Raw genomic sequence first — 10,825 nt, forward strand, 5'->3', positions numbered from 1 at the left:
ACCTAGGAGTGCTTTCCCACTGAGCCACATCCCCAGCCTATTTTATTTTTTGAGACAGGGTCTCACTAATTTGCTTAGGGCCTCACTAAATTGCTGAGGCTAGCCTCAAACTTGTGATCCTCCTGCCTCAGCCTCTCCAGTCATTGGGATGACAGGGATGTGCCGCTACACCCCACCCTCTTCAGAGCACTTTTTTGACCCTAATCTCATCTCGTGCCTCCAGCAGTGTGGAGAAGTAGAAATTTCTTACCCATCTCCTTCCAGGTCAGGAATCCAAAGCCTAGAGATGTACGGTCTATGGTCTGAGGCAGAGCTAAAAAATAATCTCAGGTCTTTGGACCCTGTGCTCATGTTGTTTTCCTGACACCCTGTGGGAGGTGATTGGAATATCAAAACGGGGTCTAAAGCAATTTGGTCACCGGGTATGGGAAAGCTGTTTCTATAAAAAAGAGCATTTTAACAATATCTTTCGGAGCAGAGGTGGCTAATTAGCAAAGTGGTCACCCAGGGATTAGCAATAATACTACACATTCAATCTGCTGAGAAAACACAGCATTGCTTCTAATAAATTATATACCTCACAATTTGCATATAATTTTTTTTTGGGTTAATAAAGCCCTTTCAAGTATTTTTCTTCCACAGATCAACTCCTCAAAAGTGCCTGGAAATTTGGACCCTGTGCAGGGGGTGATTAACCTAAAGCCCACCACCAAAACTCATCTCCCTAGACTTCTAAAGTAGCCTGGGAAAAAAACTGATTATTTACTTTCGCAGTACCTTTTGATACCTACAGACGTGATCTAGTTCCGGCTATTGAGATTTAACTAAAAGTTCTACTTTGCTGATAAAAGCTACCCTCTATCCCTTCTTTATCCTGTCTAAAACAAGGATGGATGTGATAGCTGGTGCTGCAGAAGCCATTTTGTAACCATGATTCGACAAGACAAAAAGCTAAGTAGAACAGATCAGAAAGACAGCCAGAGTATGGGTATTTGATGTTATTATTAAGTCTGTCCTAGGCTTCTTCCTGATTCTATTGTTAGTGACAAAACAAAGCACTGTCATATATTAATTGCAGTAGAAACACTTCTCGTGTAACTAACAATTCAAGTTCTAGGATTCTATCTTAACAGTTTAAGTTCAAGAGGAGGTTAATGAAATAAATTGTCTGGTGGCGATATATTACATACTCTTCAGTTATTGAAAACTGTTATTATATTCCAGGAATTTTTAGCCTTGTGTTCTTTTTTTAAAAATACCTTTATTTTATTTATTTATTTTTATGAGGTGCTGAGGATCGAACCAAGTGCCGCACATGTGCAAGGCAGGCACTCTACCACTGAGCCACAAACCCAGCCCAACCTTGTATTCTTAAATAATATCCTTAAAATTATATATAGACATGTTAGTATGAATATATATGTGTGTTTTTCTGGGCATATAATTTATATCAGATTTTCAAAATTTTCAAAAAAATGTTTAAAAGTCATTATAAATGAAAATTTACGGGTGTCAAAAGTTGCCCAGAATATTTGGGGGGGAATATAAATTTGCAAAACTGTGTGTATAATATTCTTGCATGCAAGAAAAATTGTACGTATGTTGTAAATGCAGGCATACATGGTAATGAGGGAAAATTTGCAGAATACATAATTGGGTATTCAAAAAATAGTTTTATTAAAAACTTGCCAACCAGGCTTGGTGGCTGCACAAGCCTGTAATCCCAGCAGTTTGGGAGGCTGAGGCAAGAGGATCATGAGTTCAAAGCCAGCCTCAGCAAAAGTGAGGCACTAAGCCACTCAGTGAGACCCTGCCTCTAAATAAAATACAAAAAAGGCTGGGGATGGGGCTCAGTGGTCAAGTGCCCCTGGGTTCAATCCCTGGTACCAAAACAAACAAACAAACAACAACTTTTAAGGGGCTGGGGGTACTATGACTCAGTGATCGAGCATTTACTTTTTGTTGTGATGGCTCCTGGCTGCAACTCCCAGCATTCCAAAATAAAATGAAACTTTATTTCTTCAAAGTGAACTTATGTCAGTCTCATATGTTTCATTCCTGATGAGAAAACATAATCTTACCATTCAAAGTAACTCAGACACTTCCTGATATAAAGTGATCGGTTCAAGAGTCTCCCATTCCTTGCTCCTTCCCTGCTCTCTAGGGGTGGTTGGAGTCCTTGGGTAGATGTCTGTGCCATCCCGGAATCCAGAGGGACACCTGGTCCCCCACTCCCCCTCTGCTCTTCCCGGGCCTCTGCAATCCATCTCTCTGGTTGCCATGGTCACAGTCTGACCACCTCTGCTAAAGCCATAGTCCTGCCCTGGCTACCAGTTGAGGTGTCCCTGTGTTCCAGGTTAACTTTCTTGTAATTTCAGCCCATTGAGCCCGGGTCGCAAAGGTTCATGGGAAATTCTCAGATACTTTCCCTCAACTGAAAGGGTGCCCTCAGCTTCACCCAAGCAAGGGTTACTTGTCCCTGAAGATTCCCGGTTTGACCTGGAGTGACTTAAATGTACTTACACAAGAGAGAAGAGGCCCCAGGGCCTGCTGGCTTTGTATTCTTGCTACATCTACTGAGGGTTCAGAGCGTCCATTCCCAGTGCCAGGTGTGGGACAGAGCTCTGAGTCCCTTCTCAGAACCTAAACAGTATGTCACCTCCCTTCTCATCCCTCTAATTCTCTCTCTTCTTTCCAGACATATCACTCTCTTTTTAAAATATTTTTGTTAGTTGTAGATGGACACAATGCCTTTATTTATGTATTTGTTTGTTTATTTATTTATTTTTATGTGATGTGCTGAGGATCGAACCCAGTGCCTCACATGTGCCAGGCAAGCGCTCTACCACTGAGCCCCAGCCTCAGCCCTTCTATTGTATCGTTTGTGTCATCCTGAAATCTGGAGGATTTGATTTCTATCTCTTCTTTACTCTGAGGTTTCTCTTACAAACGCCGTGTGCTCTGAAGCTTCTGGGTTTGCTCTTTTATGCGCAAAAGTCAATCTATTGAAAAATCTAGCTCCAACCTTGTGAATTAAAAAGTACATTCCAAATTTTGTCCCTGCTGTAAATTTCCCAATCCCCTTAGAAGTGGCTAAGAATGTGTTTTTTCTGTTTGTGTAGAATATTTCTCATCCTTAGTAGGTAATACCTGCAAAAGGCCTGAATGAGGACTTTAAAACACGAGATACGAGATAACAAGTGTTAGAAGCAAGAAGCCTCTTAATAATTCAAAATATTTGAATGCTTGGGGTGCATTAGAAAAGACCCGAGAAGATCCACGCAGAGGTATTGGCAGCCGTGATAGCTGGATGATGAGAATGTATTAATGTAATAGCTACAGTGGAAGTTACAGAGAACCCAACCAGCAGCCGCTTAAAAAAACAAGAGTTTCTTTTCCTCATAAAATAACATGTCTGGAGGTAGGCGGCTGCTGACTTGGTTGTTGGTATCCACTTAGAAGCAGGGCACGGTCAAGGCCAGCATCTACAGCAGTCCCCTTGGCCTGTCTCTGTGGTCTGAAGACGGTTGCACCTCCCACATTCAAGGGAGAGAGGAAGGCACGAACCCCATCTGTTTATCTGAGCTGGAAAAGCAAAAGTCTTAACATTTTCATCTCATTGGATAGAACTGGGTCACATGGCCACTCCAGCTGCAAAGGAGGCTGGGAAAATCAGAGGGCAGGTAGTCATGGGGTTAGCTGGCTACTGGTGCCTACCTAACTCTAAGAAGATTTACTTTTTAGAAAAAAATTCTTGTTTCTCAGTAGCTTCTAATTTTCCCAATGTTGTCCAGTGTTGTGCCCATATGTGCTATGTTTAATTAAATACAAATACACAAAACTTAGAAATTAAATGCAGTGTCTCATTTGAACCACCCAACCCTCGGCCCTATATAATTTTACTCTTATATTTTAAACAAAGGTAGGGCCAGGCAGGGTGACGTGTGCCTGTAATCCTAGTGGCTCCGGAGGCTGAGGCAGGAGGATCTCGAGTTCAAAGCCAATGTCGGCAACTTAGTGAGGCCCTAAGCAACTCAGTGAGACCCTGTCTCTAAATAAAAATTAAAAAGGGCTGGGGATGTGGCTCAGTAGTTAAGCACCCCTGAGATCAATCCCTGGTACCAAAAAAAAAAAAAAGAGAGAGAGAGAGAGATAAGACTCAAAAATCAAATGACTTTTCCAAGGACAAATTATTGACAATGTTAAACAAAGTATACAGGTAGCCGGGCTCCCAATCCTTCCATTCTTTGAATACACCAACCTGCTATTCAATGTCAGAAGGTTTTCCCGGTACCATAGCACACACCTATAAACTCAGCAGCTCCAGAGGTTGAGGCCAGAGAATCACAAGTTCAAGGCCAGAGTCAGCAATTTAAGCAAAACCCTCAGCAACTCAGTAAAACCCTCTGGTCTCAAAATTAAAAAAAAAAAGAAATTAAAAATCAAAAGGACTTTGGATGTCACTTGGTGGTGAAGTGCCCCTGGGGTTCAATCCCAAGTACCAAGAATAAAAAGATGTATGCCTGGAGACTTCTAAATGAAACTTCAGTTGGGTTGATTGATAGACTAATAAAGGGCAATCAAGTATATAGCACAAAAGGCCTAATTTCCATGTGTCAAGCAGCTGTGAGACATTAGGCCTACACTGACTGTCCCTGCCTCTCTATGTCCCTCCCATCTGTTCTGCCTGGCCTGTCCCTCTTGCCACCCCCAGCAAAATGTCACTCACTGGAAAGAGCTCCAGCTTTGCCTATGGCTCCCTGGAGTCTGTTTCCTGATTCTGCTACTTACTACCCACGATGCCTTCAGCAAGTTGCATCCAGTCTGGGCCTCAAATCATTCCACTAAATAAAAAGGTTATTATTTATCTCCTAGGAATCACTGTGCAATTGACAAAACAGAAAAGAGGGAAAGTTTTTTTAAAAAAAAAACAACATAGTATTCAACACTTAGTATGCGCTCAACTAATCACAATGACAATAATTATTGGCATCAAACAGAAGCTCAGTAACTTATAGAATTTCAGTGTATAGCCTTGCACTATTGCTTGCAAACTCAGACAAGCCCTCAGCTAGAGCAGGAGGGCACAGCTCTCCTCTCTGTTCACAGAGCAGTCCCTTGTACGGTGCCCCTCTAAACTTAAAGCAAGCAGATTAATGAGCAGACTTTGAGAACTCAACTGGTTTGCCAAGTATGTTGGTCAGTTTTCCGTTACTGTGACAGTAATAACCCGAGATGATCAGTTTATAAAGAGGAAAGGTTTTATCTTATAGTTCATGGCCTATAGGCCTTGTTGCTTTTGGGCTTGTGGCAGGATCATACATTATAGTGCAAACAGGGAGGTTTTGAGCACAGATGATTGGGATCATGATTCTTGGCATTTATTAGCTGTGACTGTGGTCAGGTTACCAAAAGCCTGTGTCTCATCATTTGTTCATTTAGAAAATGGGGATAATAAATATCTTATATCTTATAGGATTGGGATGATTCTATAAATTAAACTGCATAAAGCATTTCAAATGATGAATGACACATCAAACATGTGCTATGAACACTATTATTATATTGAACACTTACTTTGTGCCCAAGGCACGGAGTCATGCAAGATTGGAACTTGGAGCTGATTCTGTATCTGCACTTCTAACCACTCACCTGCTTCTATCTCTAACTACCTTCCCAGTTGCTTTCCTTTCCCTTCACAACCTCATCCCTCCTGTAGGTTCCTGGGATATAGGCCTTGTCCCTTCTTGCCAATCTTTATCTTCTGGGAGTAGGTAGTTAAGAGCAGGTCTGGTAGCTCCACCCTCAAATAGTCTTTCTCATTTCATGGCACCCATCCTCAAAGTTGCCTCGTGTTGACAAGACTGACGCTGCACTTCCAGCCATTGCATTCACATTCCAAGTATTAGGAAAGGCCATGATTATGAAGAGTGATTTAAAAGGCTGCCAAATCACAATCAAAGCCCTTAAAAGAGCTTTCCTGGAAGCCCCAATCAAGCATTGCCATTTGGTCACTCGTAGCTTTACAGGAGACTGAGAAATAGTTTTTCGTGTGTGCCCTTTCTTATTACTAACTAAAATTCTGTTATTCATAAAAAAAAAGAAGACTGTTTACTGGGGAAGCAACTGGCTCCTGTAACTGTCCCATCTTAAGACAGAAGAATAGGACAATAGATACTAGCTAGGAATTGAGGTCTTTCTACACCACCATCCTTAGTGTTCCTGCCGAGGAGTACGCTGTCAATAGCTGGGAAGAGATCTTTGAGAAGCCACTTGGGTCGATGATAAGACACCCAGGAAGCTCAGTTCAAGATCTGTGGGTCCTTAGCTCATCTTTTTGATAGGAAGGTTCAGATTAGCTGCAGGCCTTTTGTTTTGCTGAATGGAGACGTTCGTTTGAATCCAGAGCTCTTTTGCTTGGACAACAGAGAGACCAAATACCGCCAAGAGTCTTATTTGTTTTCATTCTTAACACCCAACAACATTTAGTCTCCCTCCAAATACCCTTTTAACAAATATTTGAAGAATGATGATGACTTAAAAGGCTGCCAAATCATTAGTCTGCCTAGGATAATTCCCTGCGCTCACCCATATCTGGTTCCTCTTTTCCTCTTTCTGATCACGTGGAAAGAAACCACACTACCCAGCTCAGCTCTCTTGCAAGTGTTCAGGGCCATGGGACCCATGCTGGCCAGCAGGCTGTAAGTAGAGGTGAGACATTTGATTTCCAAGCCTCGGCATCCAAGAGCAGGTGGGAGTTTCCTCTGTTCCCCATCATAGTGAATGTGGAAATCTTGTGCTGAGATGTAGCTACAAAACTGAAGCAGTGTGGTCCCTGAGTGTCATGTCATAATGGGATAAGGAAGGCTGCATGGAATGTTGGATCTGGGTTCCTATGGACTTTTGCCACTCAGAGAATAACTTTTTACTAATAGTGCAAAAGGAAAACAACCCAAATGTCCATCAGCTGAAAGATGGATAAATTAAATGTGGTATATCCATGCAATGGAATATTATGCAGCAATCAAAAGGGAAGAGCTATTGATCCATGCTACAAACTGGATAAACCTTGAAAACCAGACACAAATGGCCTCATGGTATTGGTTCCATTTACATGAAATGCCCAGAAAAGACAAAGACAGAGACAGGAAGTACATTACCAGTTGCTGGGAGCTGTGTTGAGAGAGATAAGATGAAGTAACTATTAATGGGTACAGGGTTTCTATTGTGGGTGATAAAAAAAATGTTCTAACATTAGATAGTGGTAATGCATAGCTGAATTCATTAAAATCCATTAAATTGTATGATTTAAGTTGGTGAATTTTAGGGCTGGACTTGTGGCTCAGCAGTAGAACACTTGCCCAGCACATGCGAGACCCTAGGTTCAATCCTCAGCACCACATAAAAATAAATAAAATAAAGGTATTGTGTCCAACTACAACTAAAAAATTGGTGAACTTTATGATATATAAATTTTACCTACTATTTGTTTTCGAAATGGCATAAATCTTTGCTGTGTTCAACACTAAGATGTCAGGGTTTACTACTGCAGCACAACCTAGTTTACTTTAGATAAAATACTACCCAATAGACATTAGACAAAATGTCTATTATCAGCCTTGGCTATCATAAAATATAAATAAGGCAGGATGGGAACATAGATCAAGGATCAGCTCATTGCGCCTGGTGAGTGATAGAAGAAGTAACATTGGATCTCAGCATTGAATAATGCATAGAATAGCTCCCCGCTCCCCAGAAACAGGTGGGAGGAGAGATGGATGATGAATGGATGGGTGGGTGGATGGATGGATGGTGGAGGGCTGGTTGGATAGATGGATGATGGATGGATGGATGGATGGATGGATGGATGGATGGGTGGGTGGGTGGATGGTGGAGGGCTGGTTGGATAGATGGATGATGGATGGATGGATGGATGGATGGATGGATGGATGGGTGGGTGGGTGGATGGATGGATGGGTGGGTGGGTGGATGGATGGAGGGAGGGGTGGTTGGATGGATGGATGGATGCGAGGGTAGATGGGTGGTTTTTCCTCTGCATACATAGGTGGGGTACTTGTGTATTCTTTGAATCTTCCTCATTGAACCGTAAGCACCAGTGAATTGGGCTTGTCTTTTTATATTGGTTCTTTTTAGTTATACATAACATTAAGATTTATTTTGACATAATTATAAAAGCATGAAATTAATTTGCTCTAATTCAATCTCCACTACTTTCCCTCCTCCCTCCCCCGGTTCTCTTTCCTCTACTCTACTGATCTTTCCACTATTTACATACTTTAATTAGTGTCTTGTGGCGATATATATATACACACACACATATATGTGTGTGTGTGCATATATATACACTAATATTTATATATATATATTAGGCTGTGGATATACATGATGTTGAGATGGTGAGTTTTTCTTTTTTGAGATAGGGTCTCGCTAAGTTGCCCAGGCTGGCTTTGAATTTTCTAAGCCACTGAGATGACAGGTGTTGTACCACCCTCCGGGGCAAGCTGGGTCTGTCTTGCTTGCTTCTGTGTCTCCCAGCATTGTGTCTGGTCAAAGGGGAATGCTCAGTAAGACTTTGGTGAATAAACTGAGTGGGTGGGTGAATTGGCAGATGAATCTGGAATTTTCACAGCTGACTTAAAGGTGAAAATTCTTCTGGAGAGAAAAAAAAAGCATGAACTCAACTTGTGTGGTAGTCAGGAGTGGGAAGGACACAAGCTCTAGGGTCAGTCTGGCTCCGTCACATCCCAGCCATGTGACCCAGAGCACATCTCTTTCCTTCTCTGAAATTCAATTTCTTTCTCTGGAAAATGGAGAGAATATTTGTCTCGTTCAGTCAGAGTGTACACAAAGCAGCTAAGCATCATTTCACACCATGGTAAACTGTCTATATATTTATAAAAATTTATATATTTTATTTCATTTTTTTTTTTAGAAAGAGAATTTTTTTTTAATATTTATTTTTTAGTTTTCGGCAGACACAACATCTTTGTTTGTATGTGGTGCTGAGGATCGAACCCGGGCCACACGCATGCCAGGCGAGCGCGCTACCGCTTGAGCCACATCCCCAGCCCAATTTATATATTTTATAATAACCCAAACAAGAGCTCTATGTCCTCGTTTAACTCTGATAATAATCCTTTAAGCTTTATAACACGTTGTTTCTCAAATGCATCTGATTCGAAATACAAACACACCTTCCCAAACCTTCTCCCTGGACATTCTGGTTTGTTAGGACTAGGGTGAGTCCTAATGAATCCCTAATTTCATCAGACATTCCACGAGACCCTTACAATGAGCAGGTTAGTGTGAGCTTGTCTTATGAGCAGGTAAAATGTGGACATTATACTTTCCCACCTCACTGATAAGGAGGTGCTTCTCCCAAGCATGTGAAGATGTGGAAGAATCTCCTGGGGACTATGATTCAGTAGGTAAGAGATGGGCCTGGAGGACCAGAATTTCCATTTTTTTTAAATTTTGTTATTATTATTAGCATCATTAATCAGGGTGCTGGGGATGGAACCCAGGGCCTTGCACATGCTAGGCAAGCGCTCTATCACTGAGCTACACCCTTACCCTGAGGACTAGGATCTCCAACAAGCTCCCAGGTGATGTCAGTGTCTGAAGTCTGAGGTCCACACTGAACGGCAAGGATCCAGCCTGGAGAGTGAGCTCCCTGTCCTCAGAGAGCCACACAAGCCAATGTCATGATGCTTCCCCAAGAGATTCCCGTGTAAATGGTAGGGCGTGGGGGCTGGGCACTGGGCTTTAAAAACAACAACAACAACAACAACAAAACTCTCCATTTGGGTCTATTTTACAGTCAACCCTCCACAACCCACAAATTCTACATCTGCACATCAACCACCAGTGGATAGAAAACAATGTGTCTAAACTAAACATATACTGGCTTTTTTCTTGTCATTGTTCCTCAGCAATACAGTATAACTACTATTTATATGGCATTTCCATTGTACTGAGTATTGTAAGTCATCTAGAGATGTTTTAAAGTCTTTAGGAGGATGTGCCTCCATTCTGCACAGACACTAGGGATCAGAACATCTGGATTTTAATATCCCTAAGAGATCCCGGAGCCCGTCTCCTGGGTTCGATCCTAAGCACCACATAAAGATAAAAGGCATTGTATTGTGTCCATCTACACCTAAAAAATAAATATTAAAAAAAAATCTGCAGACCAGGGTGAGTATAGCAGCAGTTTTATTATAAACCAGAGCTGTGCAAGAGCTGACCCTAACAGCAGCTCTCCGCCCAGTGTTAGGGTCCAGGGGTTTATATAGCCCTTGGCTCACTGCTATTGGTCCAAACGTATGCTAATTAGGGCAGAAATTACTAACGCTATTGGTCAATTCTTGAGCCCCGGGTTTGGCTATTGGTCAATTCTTGAGCCCCGGGTTTCTTGCAGGTTGGCTCCGCTTCCAGTTTCTCCTTGCAGGTCAGGTAAGCGGGAGGTTGAGGTCTGCTTAGAGCTGCAGCACTGCGGGCAGTGGGTGCCATCCTGTGGCCAGGGCTGGCCGCGGAAGGGTGACAGGGTGGCCTTGGCTACCTTGGGGGGGGCTCCACACCACTCTAACCCTGCTGGCCGCCAGCCTCTGACCCATCAGACACTCCGCGCTCCAATTCTCCGTTGCTGGGCTTGGTGGCCCGGGAGCCTTGTCCTTTTCAGAGGATTTTGTTCATGGTGGCCGACTCCATTGCCCTGGGCCTGAGGTGACGCAGAACATCATGGCAGAAGGGCGTGGAGGAAGAAAGCTGCTTAGCTCATGGCAACCCAAAGAAGAGAAGGAAA

The sequence above is a fragment of the Ictidomys tridecemlineatus genome, unplaced genomic scaffold, assembly GCF_052094955.1.
Source record: "Ictidomys tridecemlineatus isolate mIctTri1 unplaced genomic scaffold, mIctTri1.hap1 Scaffold_42, whole genome shotgun sequence".
Lineage (NCBI taxonomy): Eukaryota > Metazoa > Chordata > Mammalia > Rodentia > Sciuridae > Ictidomys > Ictidomys tridecemlineatus.